We start from the raw sequence: 12,052 nt of genomic DNA, 5'->3' as shown, positions 1-12,052 counted from the left end.
AGCATGTCAGGCAGCTTCTTTGGGGCTGACCTTTCAAACTGAGACCCTTTATGAGCCCTGATGAAGGACCTCAGCCCGAAACACAACTCAGCTCCTTTCCTTAGATGCTGCCTGACCTGCAGAGCATTCTGTACGTGTTACTTCAAAGTACTTCATGCACTTTAATAGTGCAGCGGGTAAAATGATTTCAGAGATACTTGAAATAATCTCTCTCCTTAAGCATCTGCTTTCACTGCAGACATCACTCATTGCTGGGTGGTGAATCTTTGGAATTCACTGCCACATGGCTGTGGAGGCTAAGTCATTGGGTATATTTAAAGAGGAGGTTGATGCGTTCTTGATTAGTAACCATGTCAGAGGTTTTGGGGAGAAGGCTGGAGAATGGGGTTGAAAGGGATAATACATCATAGAACACCCATAGAGACAGGCACTTCTGCCCATGCTGAACTGTTAATCTGTCTAAAGTCCTAATGACCTGCCCCCAGACCATAGCCCTCCATACCCCTCCCATCCATGTGCCCATCTAAATTTCTCTTAAATATTAAAATTGACCTACTTTCACCCTTAATCCATGACCTCTAGTTCTAGTCTCACCCAACCTCAATGGAAAAAAACCTGCTTGCAATTACCCTCCTCATAATCCATGATTGAATGGCGGAGCAAACTTAAAGGGCCGAATGGCCTCATTCTGCTCCTATATCTTTTTGGGGGAAAAAATCCTCCAACACTTACAAGGAATAAAACTTGACCCCATTCCCTTCACAAGACGGATATTCACCCCGGAGGAAATTTGTTCCTGGACATCGCTCGTTAATCATGAACAGGAAATGTTGGACGTTATATGAAAACAAGATGTGAGGTTTCCAGAGATTTCACCACCTCCCATCCAGTATTGTGGGGCTGGGGAGCTGGGAGGAGGGGGGAGAAGAGGAGGTTTAGTGGGAACATGTCCGGATTTGCACATGAAGGAAAATGTGTGGGGAGCCTTAGCCTCTTAAGGGTTCTTACACTGTAGAGACAAAGATGGAACAATAAGAACAGCTAAACAGGCTTCTCCATTCAGACAGCGAGGGTCTCCCCTGCTCTCCATGGCGATCGCTTGATTAAGATGGAGTAGAAAGCGCCATCGTTCTTAAACCTATTTAAATTCCCACAGATTTGATGATATGCCCCCCTTTCCCTTCGATCTAAAAGGAAGAGATTTCGCCGGCACTGATCTGAGCATTATTTTTAAACGTGCGTCTACTTGCGTTGAATCAGACCAACAGATCCTCCCACATGCTGCCTGCCCTCTTGAATGGGATTCTCATTCAATGAGGCTTTGACATAGGGCTGCTTGCTATTGTCGAGAGTCCCCACACGCTCTCCTACTTCCTCTGGAGTGCAAATAGGGTAGTAGTCAGTTGCTTCCTGTTGCGGCTTTCCTGCATTTGCTCATTTGCTCTCTCTCTCTCGCACTCACTCACTCTCTCTTGGAGACGCTCGGGTTTATTTCTGCGAGTAACTAGGTGCACCTCCCGCAAAATCTACCAGGGAGGGGAACGCTCAGATCGCAAAGCAGGTAAGCTCTTGCCCATACCGGGCTAGTTAACGGCGTGTATTAACGAAGAATGGTCACCAGGCCTGTACCGTCTCCGTTGATATCTTGCGTGCGACTGAACGAACAGGATTTTAAGGCAAAAGTGCACACGCTGGATGCGGAGTTTCGGATGCAATTGATGTTTGTGGGTCGAAGCTGAATTTCATTGATTGCGCAGATATTTTGGCCAGAGCGTGGCACAGTTGGTTGCAGGCTGGGCTGATTTTACTTTGTCGCCTGCATGACATTAATGACTGTGCACTGAAATTTGATACAGATCTTTAGAAAATAGCACTCCACTGCAGACTTTCTGTAGTGATCTGTTAGTTTGAACTCGGCTGTAACAAGAGAAGGGAAGAAGTAATATCAGTATTGTACTTTACAGCCGTCCTTAAATACTTACGAGTTCAATTATGTTATAACGTATTATACTCACGGTTGTGTAAATTGGATGTGAATATGAATATTGTTGTGTATATTCGCTCGATACCGACATGGAGAGGATTCGATGGGCCGAATGGCTCGTTTTGGCTCACAGCTTGCACAACAAGCTCCCACAGCAGCAAATGTTCAGGCTTCTGTGGAGGGAGAAACAATTAATAATTTCGGGCTGGTGACCTATCACTTTATTTCAGATATCTGCCATCTGCAGCATTTTCATTCTATTTGTAGAGAGAGAGAGAGAGATATTACCCAGAATGGTGAGCACAATGTCATAATCAGGTTTATTATCGTTAACACATGTTGTGGAATTTGTTTTATGGCAGCAATATGTAAAAAAAAGTAAAAATTATAATAGATAGATAAATAGCATAGAAGAGAAGTAGTGAGGTGGTGTTTATGGGATTCATGAACCATTCTGAAATCTGATGATGGAGGGAAAGAAGTTGTTTCTAAAATTTGAGTGTGGGTCTTGGGTGTCTTGTACTTGCTACCCAATTGCAGAGGTGAGAACAGGGCATATTCCAGATGGGGACGGTCTCTAATGTTGGGTGCCGCCTTCTGGAGACACTAGTCCTTGATAGTGTGGAGGCATATGCCCGTGATGGAGTTTACAGCCCTCTGCAGCATCGTTTAACCCAGTGATATGCCCGTTCAGAATGCTCTCCACTGTATAGAGGCAGAAATTTGCTAGAGTTCTTGATGAGGGACCAAATCTCCTCAAACTCCAAGTGAAGTATTAGCCTGGTGTGATCATATAACCATATAACAATTACAGCACGGAAACAGGCTATCTCGGCCTTTCTAGTCCCTGCCGAAAGGTTACTCTCTCCTAGTCCCACCTACCTGCACTCAGCCCATAACCCTCCATTCCTTTCCCGTCCATATACCTATACAATTTTTTTTAAATGACAAAATCAAACCTGCCTCTACCACTTCTACTGGAAGCTCGTTCCACATAGCTACCGCTCTCTGAGTAAAGAACTTCCCCCTTGTGTCACCACTAAACTCTTGCCCCTTAACTCTCAACTTGTGTCCTCTTGTTTGAATCTCCCCTACTCTGAATGGAAAAAGCCTATCCATGTCAACTCTGTCTATCCCCCTCATAATTTTAAATACCTCTATCAAGTCCCCCCTCAACCTTCTACACTCCAATGAATGAAGACCTAACTTGTTCAACCTTTCTCTGTAACTTAGGTACTGAAACCCAAGTAACATTATATTGGTGATTACATCAATGTGTTGGGTCGTTGACATTTTATGGAAAAGTTACCATTGGGAGTCGTTACATTCACATGAGAATGCATAGAGAACAGTACAGATGGGACCAGGCCCTTCAAATGAACACACGTTAAAATGCTGGAGGGACTCAGCAGTTCAGGAAACGTCTACAGAGAGACATTTTGGGCCAAGACTCTTCAGGACTGAAAAGGAAGGGTCAGAATAAGATGGGGGTTGGGGAGTGGGGAAAGGCAGAGGAGTACAAGATTCAGGTGATAGCTGAGACCAGGTAAGGGTCTCACCTATCACCTGAAGTTAAGTAGATACTTTATTGATCCCAAAGGAAATTACAGTGTGGCAGTAGCGATACAAGTGCACACTTATAAATGTTAGAAGAGAAGTAGAAAAGATTAAAAAATAAGTTACCTCAAGCAGTCTAACAGGACGGGGTCATCACTTCCCAGTTTGACTCATTATAGAGCCTAATGGCCAAGGGTAAGAATGACCTCATATAGCGCTCTTTGGAGCAGTGCAGTTGTCTTGGTCTTTTACTAAAAGTGCTCCTCTGTTCAGCCAAGGTGGCATGCAAAAGGTGAGAAACATTGTCCGGAATTGCCAGGATTTTCCGTAGAGTCCTTTGTTCTACCATAGTGTGACCAGTTTGAATCTTATAACAGAGCCAGCCTTTCTAATCATTTTATTGAGCCTGTTGGCATCACCCATGTTGATGCTATTGCCCAAGCACACCACCACATTGAAGATTATACTGGTTAGCATGTGAAGGAGAGGCCTGCATACTCCAAAGGACCTCCGTCTCCTCAGGAAGTAGAGGCAATTCTGGCCCTTCGTGTACACAGCCTCTCTGTTGGTGCTGTACTCAAGTGTGTCATCCAGGTGCACCCCCAGGTGCTTGTAGATCCTCACCACATCCACGTCCTCACCATCAACAGTAACAAGTAGCAGTGCAGGCTTCGTCTTCCTAAAGTCCATCACCATCTCCTTTGTCTTACTAATGTTGAACTGCAGATGATTCAGCTTGCACTGTTTGACAAAGTCCTCCACCAGTGCCCTGTATTCATCCACCCATCTTCCCTTTATACACCCAACTATTGGTGAGTCATTATAGAATTTCTGCAGATGACTCAGTGTTGTATCTAAAGTCTGAGGTATACAGAGTAAACAGGAAGGGATGCAATACAGTCCCCTGTGGGGCCCCAGTGCTGCTTATAGCCATGGCTGACACAGTAAGAAGCTGAAAGGTGAATGGTGGGAGATATATAAAGGTCTGAAGAAGAAGAAGAAATTTGATAGAAGGCAGTGGACAAAAGGGAGAAAGGAAAGGAGGTGATGGGCAGTAAGGAGAAAAGAAGGGATAAGATGGGAGCTGGAATGGGGAATGGAAAAAGAAAGGGGGTGAGGGAGAAATTACCGGAAGATTGGGAAATCGATGTACATGCCATCAGGTCAGAGGCTGCCCTGATGGAACGTGTGGTGTTGCTCCTCCAACCTGAGAGCGGTCTCATTGTGGCAGAAGAGCAGGCCACAGACCGACACGCAAATGCTGGAAATGCAGAGCAACATACACCAAATTAAACTTCATAATTTTAATGTTCTACTACCTGAATCTGGCAGTATAATGTAATAGTCTACACATGAACCTCAGCTGAGATCCCTGTACACAAGTCTTTGAAGCGTGACACGAAAATCACTGGAGGAACTCAGCAGGTCGAGCAGCATCCATGGAAATAAATAAACAGCTGACGTTTCAAGCCAAGACCCTCCATCAGCTGACTGTTTAACTCTTCTCCATAAATGCTTCCTGACCTGCTGAGTTCCTCCAGCATTTGTGTGTGTTTCCAGCACCTGCAGAATCCCTTGTATCTCTGAGGCTCTTTGCTCTATGAGCATTCGTTAGTTGACACTGTTCATGAGTTTATGGAAATGGGAGAATAGATTACTGGAAAAATTAGCTGAGGAATGGTATTGTTCTGAGAGCTGGTGTCAATTGGTGGGCTGATTACCTATAGGACATAGAAATTAGAACATTGCAGCACAGCTCTTCAGCCCCTGATGTTTTGACCTACTCTAAGATGAATGTAAACCTCCCCCCTTATGTAACCCTACATTTCTCTATCATCCATGTGCCTATCTAAGAGTTTTTTAAATGCCCCTAGTGTATTTGCCTTCACCACCATCCCCGAACTCAGCACTCACACTCTGTGTAAAAAAAACCTACCTCGTCATCTATCCTGTATTTTTCTGCAATCACCTTAAATTATGCCCCTCCCCCCACACCCTGCTATTAACCATTTCCATCCTTGGGGGAAAAAAAATCTTTGCCTCTCCACTCAATCTATGCCTGTGCTTCTTCCCGTATTGCACTGTCACTCCAAGGCCTTGGTGCCAAACCGCTGCCAGGGTTCCTCATCATCAAGGTGGTTCCCGATTACAGAATCAACTCCACGTGCTGCACCGACACCGAAACACAAGAGAGATTGCTGAAAATCTGGAGCAACACGCAAAATGCCAATGAGTGGTCTTGGCCTGCAGCTTTGACCATCTCTTTGCAACGTCTGCTGAGTTCCTCTAGCACTTTGTGTCTTGCCTCATGTGCTATATTGTGGGGCTGAGCTGTCCTCAAGGCCTTTACCTTCTACCACTAACGCTCCATATTACCACTAATATAAATATTAGTTACTTTGACTCTCACCTTTTCAAGATTCAAGATTGTTTAATGTAATTTCCAGTACACAAAGGTAAAGGAGAATGAAATCATTGTTACTGCAGATTCTGATGCAGCACAAAAAAAACCGCAATAAGATAAAGAAGGCAATAAAAACTCATAATAAATATAAATGCTTAATGACTTATGCATTGATTGTATGTTCACAAAGTGACAGTAGGCACAGGAGTGTCTGTACACAATGTGACTGACAGGGAATGATAAAGTAATGGTGATTGGAGGAGTGGTGCGGTGGGTTAATGGGTGGAGATGTTGATCAGTCTTACTGCTTGGGGAAAGTAACCGTTTTTGAGTCTGGTGGTCCTGACATAGATGCTACATAACCTCCTCCCTGATGGGAGTGGGACAAACAGTCCACGAGCAGGGTGGATGGGATCCTTCATGATGTTACTGACCCTCTTCTGGCACCTTTCTGTATATTTGTCCTTTAATTCTTGACTTTCCTCCCATCCCCCCCACAGAGCATTGTAACTGGGTTAATCTGTCTGCTTTCATTACTGGCCTCTCTAAAGAGGTTGAGAATGGTTCACACACTGTTAGCACTCCTCAGAAAACAATGCCTGAGTGCTTGGTACTTTGCAAAGATGGTATTTTTGTCCTGCTCAAAGAGTTTCTGGATAATTGGCACATGTTTCTCAACTTATTCTATTCACATTTCATGGGACTGAATGGAAATCAGCTGCTATCCAATAAAAATGTAATGAGTGCTTTATACATTGCAATGCTAGCTTGTAAATTTATTTTTAAACAGTGGGAGCAGAATGGAAATTTAAATTTCTGACTCGAATGCTGAAGCACAAGAATTCCTCACTCGCCCATTAACTCCCTCTGGTTCCACTCCTCATTCCCTTTCCCCCATGGTCTACTGTCCTATCCTATCAGATTGCTTCTTCAGCCCTTACTTCTCCCAATTATCACATCCCAGCCTCTCTCTTCATCGCCCCTCAACCGCCCACCCACCTACCCTCCTCACCTATCATTTTCTAGTCAGTCCTGATGAAGGGCCTCAGCCCGAAATGTTGACTGTTTATTCTTTTTCATGGATGCTGCATGCGTGTGTGTGTGTCTGTCTTGTGTGTGGGGTGGGGGTTGAAGGCCTTGTCTACTGCAATACTGGGCAGTTCTGAAATATCATTACATGCCAGGGAAATGACCCATTGTCAATATTTAATTATGATAGCAATAAAGAGATTGAATAGTGTGCTGATTGGGGCGTCCCTCATGCATACAATTGGTGCATTTGCTTATACCATAAGTGTATGAAAAGTCAGAGCTCAAGGAGGCCATCAAGAACCTTCCTTCCTATGTCAATTCCACTTCGTGTCCTCCAAGCATTCCTTCTCAAAGTCAAAAGACTAAGTCAAAATAAAATTATTATCACAGTGCGAATATGTTATTATATTATACCTTGAGATTAATTTTCTAACAGTGATTCACAGGAACGTAATGAAATACAATAGAATTTATAAAGAGAACTCCACATAACCGGACTGACAAATAACCAATGTACCAAAGACAAATTGTGCAAGCGGGCAATTAACGCTGAGAAGATGAGTAGTAAGAAAGTCCATGAAAGTGAATCTGTAGGCTGTAGAATCAGTCCAGAGTGAAGTTACCCACACTGTCCACTTACACCCATGTGACCAATTAACCTACTAACCCGTCTGTACATCTTGGAAAATGGGAGGGAACCAGAGTGCCCGGGAGAAGCCCACGCAGTCACAAGGAGAACGTGTAAACTCCTTACAGGCAGTGGCAGAAATTGAGGCTGGGTTGCTGGCTGTCCAACAGCATTGTGCTAACCCTACCTGCTAGTCCAAAATTCAGGAACAAAATAAAATTGCGTATCTGGAAATCTGAAATTAAAAAAAAAGCTAGAAATTTTCAGTGGGTCGGCCAGCATCCGTGGAAGAGGAAACAGAATCACCATTTCAGGTCCAAGACTCTGTCAGAATTTTCCCAGTCGCTTCAACTTGAAACGTTACCTCTCTTTTCTCTTTCCAAGTTGCTACCTGGCCTGCTGAGTGTTTCCACCATTTCCTGTGATTATATTGTACTAAGTTCACTAATTTCTAAATTTCCAATAGAAAAATTTTCTGTTTGGTCAGCAATTTGTTCCCTTTATTTGAACCTACATCTTTGATTAAGGAAGTACATCACTGCCTAAGAGAAATGCGATTTCTTGCCAAAGTTTTGTCAACGATTTTAAAATTAAATAGATTGGAATGGACCAAAAATTATTAACTTTTAGGCATCTTGGCAGTGATATGGTACTGGAGTTCTTGACTAAATGGTCTATGTTTTAAGAGACAGGAACAGTTGTTGTTAATAAGTACCCATATAGTCCTTCTTGTGAATGGAGAAACAGTTAGATTTAGACTAAAACAAATACATTCAATATTGGGTAATTTTTCTCAAAAAATAACTGAACAAGTATAATGGTTTTTGTGTTTATTAAATTAGGTTTTCTTTATCTAGTTTTAGGACTTACATGAAGACCTGATCACATTTTAGGTCATACTTATGCAGAAATTAAGAAAATTCTACAGGGTTCACAAACTTTGTAGTACCACTGTACAGATGGAATCGACAGTTTAATTTGAGCATACCAATTGGAAGCAAAGGGTCTTTTGTACCTTTGTACATTCAAGAGCTAAAACTAAGTTTTACATTTCACTTTATAGCCCACCAATTCATGATGAAAAAGCAAAAAATGAAACGTATGCAAGAGTCACAGATAAAATTGCCATAACTAAGAATAACATCTGCAGTTTTACAATTTATATACTTCCGTAATTTTGGCTGAAGTTTATTTTCGACTTGAATCAAACTGTGATGAAGCTGGTTTTATGAGGAAACACATTATTAAAAGGAAGTTGTGCTGTGAAGTGTCTGGGGCTTTTTTGTGGGTTCCACTGGCCTTGTGGGATTGGTTCCCTCTAAACGGGCATCCGCATTAGTTTTTTTTTCGCTCATTCCATCCAAGATAAGAGAAATACTGTAACCACAAAGAAAGCTGCAGATGCTGGAAATACAAAATTTTTTTAAAAAAGCAGAAAATATTCTGGTTTTACATTAGAAGAGGAGCAAAGTTTGGCAAGTTTCCTTGAGTATTTTCCACGACCCTGGTACGTACATGGGCCAGTGGTGGAAAAGAATGTCAGCACAGCTGTATAACGCCAGGCAGGAAGCTAAAGGTTGAGAAGTGACCTGCCCTGTGATTTCTCAGAGCTCAATGTTGCCAAGGGATGCAGTGCGAAGTGATGAAGAAAGGATGTTAACATGCCTGATTCACCAATCTAGGAACATGTTGCTGTTTTATTTGGCCAGAGGCTTTAAATGACTTTTAACCATAGCAGCTGACTGTTGCTTCCTAAAAATTGCTAATTTTGGAATATTTAGAAACGGCATTGCTTTTGATTAAACCATTCAAGGCCTGAAAAATAAGCTGTGGGAGGGCAAGGTGGGGGAGGATTTATGATAGACCATGAGGTGCAGGAAGAGAAAGTTTATTCTTGATGATCTTCCTGCATCATATTTCTCTCCTTGTCTCAACGGGAATGAAACAGTGTGCAAATACAGTCCATAAATATACATGGTGGCTGTATTATTAGGTATCTCATGCTCATGAACGCTCATGGTCTTCTGCTGCTTTAGCCCTTCCACTTCAAAGTTTGATGTGTTGTGTGTTCAGAGATGCTCTTCTGCACACCACTGTTGTAATGTGTGGTTATTTGAGTTACTGTTGTCTTCCTGTCAGCTGAACCGTTCTGCCATTCTCTTCTGATCTCCCTCATTAACAAGGCACTTTTGCCCAAAGAATTGCTGCTCACTGGATGTTTTTTTTTGCTTTTTCGCATCATTCTCTGTAAACTCTAGAGACTATTGAGTGTGAAAATCTGATACCAGCAGTTTCTGAGAACCTCAAGCCACCCCACCAACCATCATTACATGGCCAAAGTCACTTAGATCACATTATTTCCCCACTCTGATGTTTGATCTGGAAACACAACTGAACCTCTTGACCACGTCTGCATGCTTTCGTGTGTTGAGGTGCTGCCACATGATTGGCTGATTAGATATTTGCATTAACAAGCAAGAGTACATGTGTTGCTAATAAGGTGGCCACAGATTGTAGGCCTAGATAAAGCCCATGTTGTTCTCAGGTTATTGGGCACGGTTTGAATTAGCGACAGTGCATATTCATCATTTTTTGTTGAGATGCAGTAGATGATGATTTGGAAAGAGTTGATTTTTATTTCTGATTTCTATCCAACAGTTACTGAATTCTGGGCGCCTGTTTGGACTCATTTATCAGATGATTAGCTTTATTTGTTACATGCATATTGAAACACACAGGGAAGAGCATCGTTTGTAATCAAAACAGATCAGCAAGGATTGTGTTGCCACGCTTCTGGCACCAAAGTATCATGCCCACAACTCACTAAACCTAACCTGTTCGTCTTTGGAATGTGGTAGGAAACCAGCTCACCCAGTCATCGGGTGAATGTACAAACTCCGTACCGGCAGTGATGGGCATTGAATCCTGGTCAGTGATCACTGGTACTGTAATAGTGCTACACAAACTACTCTGCTATTGAGCCACTCCAAAAAATGTATTCATTGTTAGAAATGAATTATGGAAATTCAAGGAGCGCCTTGAACCATCTTTCCTACCTTAAAAAGACCAGCTTAAATTATGTAACCCTGCTTTCCAGCTCTCAATCTGTAACTTTTAATAACTAGTAAATAATTAAACATTTGGGTTCCTTGGATATTATTCTCTCTGCTAAGAGAACTGAGTCTTTTATTTCACACTCTGTATTCTCATCATTTTGCACACCTATATTATATCTCCCCTTTGTCTTCATAGAAAGCAACTTAGGCCTAGCCAGACTGTTCTCAAAGAAATGAGTCTGGACATGAGTGGACGTGGAGAAGATCTTTCCAATAGTGGGAGAGTCTATGACCAGGGGATACGGTCTCGGGTTAGGGTGGAGATGGAGAAGATATTTCTAATAGTGAGAGAGTCTAGGACCAGAAGATGGCGAATCTGTGGAATTCATTACCACTGAGGGTTGTGGAGGCCAAGTCAATACATATATTTTAAAGTGGAGACAGATATGTTCTTGATTAGTAAGGGTATCAGGCTTGTGAGGAGAAAGCAGGCAGGAGAATGGAGTTGAGAGAAAAAATAAATCAGCTATGATAGAATGGCAGAGTATATTTGATGGACTAAATGGCCTCATGCTTCATAGTCTTGTAAAACCTTTCCAGAGCAGACAGAAATGGGGAGGTGGAGACAAGTACTCTCACAATACTTCAGAAGCATCTGGGAAAATGCTCAGATCCCCAAGGCTAAGAAGGCTATAAGTCTTGAATCGGAATCAGTTTTAATATCACTGGCATCTGTGGAGAAACTTACTGTTTTGCAGCAGCAATACAATGCAACACTTAATAAAAACTATAAATTACAGTAAAAAGTATATATTAAAAAAATGAATTACATGAGTAGTGCAAAAAGAGGGGGGAAAGTACTGAGGTGGTGTACATTGGTTCTTTGTCTGATGGCAGAAGGGAAGAAGCTGTTCCTGAAATGTTGAGTGTGTGTCTTCAAGCTCCCGATGGTAACAATGAGAAGAGGGTATGAACTCATTGATGGGGGTCCTTAATGATGGATGCCTCCTTTTTGAGGCATCACCTTTTGAAGGTGTCCTGGATGCTGGGGAGGACAGTGGCCATGATGGAGCTGTCTGAGCTGGCAACTTTCTGGAGCATTTTCTGACCCTGTGCAGTGGCCCCTCTATACCAGACAGTGATGCAACCAGTTAGAATGTTCTCCATGGTACACCTGTAGAAATTTGTGAGTGTCTCAAACTCCTAATGAAATAGAGTCACTGTTGTGCCTTCTTTGTAATTGCATCAATGTATTAGGCTCAGGATAGATCTTCAGCAATTGCTCACACTCAGGAGCTTGAACCTGCTGACTCTTTTCACTTCTGATCTCCTGATGTGTTTCCTCGATATCCCCTCCCTGAAGTGTACGATCATTCCCCTGGTGTTACAGA

At 42.5% G+C, this 12,052-nt stretch overlaps 1 protein-coding gene across 5 annotated transcripts in view; it reads left to right on the top strand.

Annotated features, from left to right (window-relative positions):
* Positions 1–12,052, top strand: part of LOC132399123 (septin-9-like) — a 434,472-nt gene that overhangs the window by 180,607 nt on the left and 241,813 nt on the right. The window contains exon 1 of one of the 5 annotated variants that reach the window (XM_059979125.1): positions 1,391–1,561. The exons of the other annotated variants lie outside the window; for them this stretch is intronic. The gene's annotated coding sequence lies outside the window, so the exon portion shown is untranslated. Of the gene's footprint in view, positions 1–1,390; positions 1,562–12,052 lie in introns of those variants that run through there. 5 annotated transcript variants of the gene reach the window in all.

This window comes from Hypanus sabinus, chromosome 9 (assembly GCF_030144855.1).
Source record: "Hypanus sabinus isolate sHypSab1 chromosome 9, sHypSab1.hap1, whole genome shotgun sequence".
Taxonomy (NCBI): domain Eukaryota; kingdom Metazoa; phylum Chordata; class Chondrichthyes; order Myliobatiformes; family Dasyatidae; genus Hypanus; species Hypanus sabinus.
This window is presented reverse-complemented; position numbering and strand designations above follow the sequence as displayed.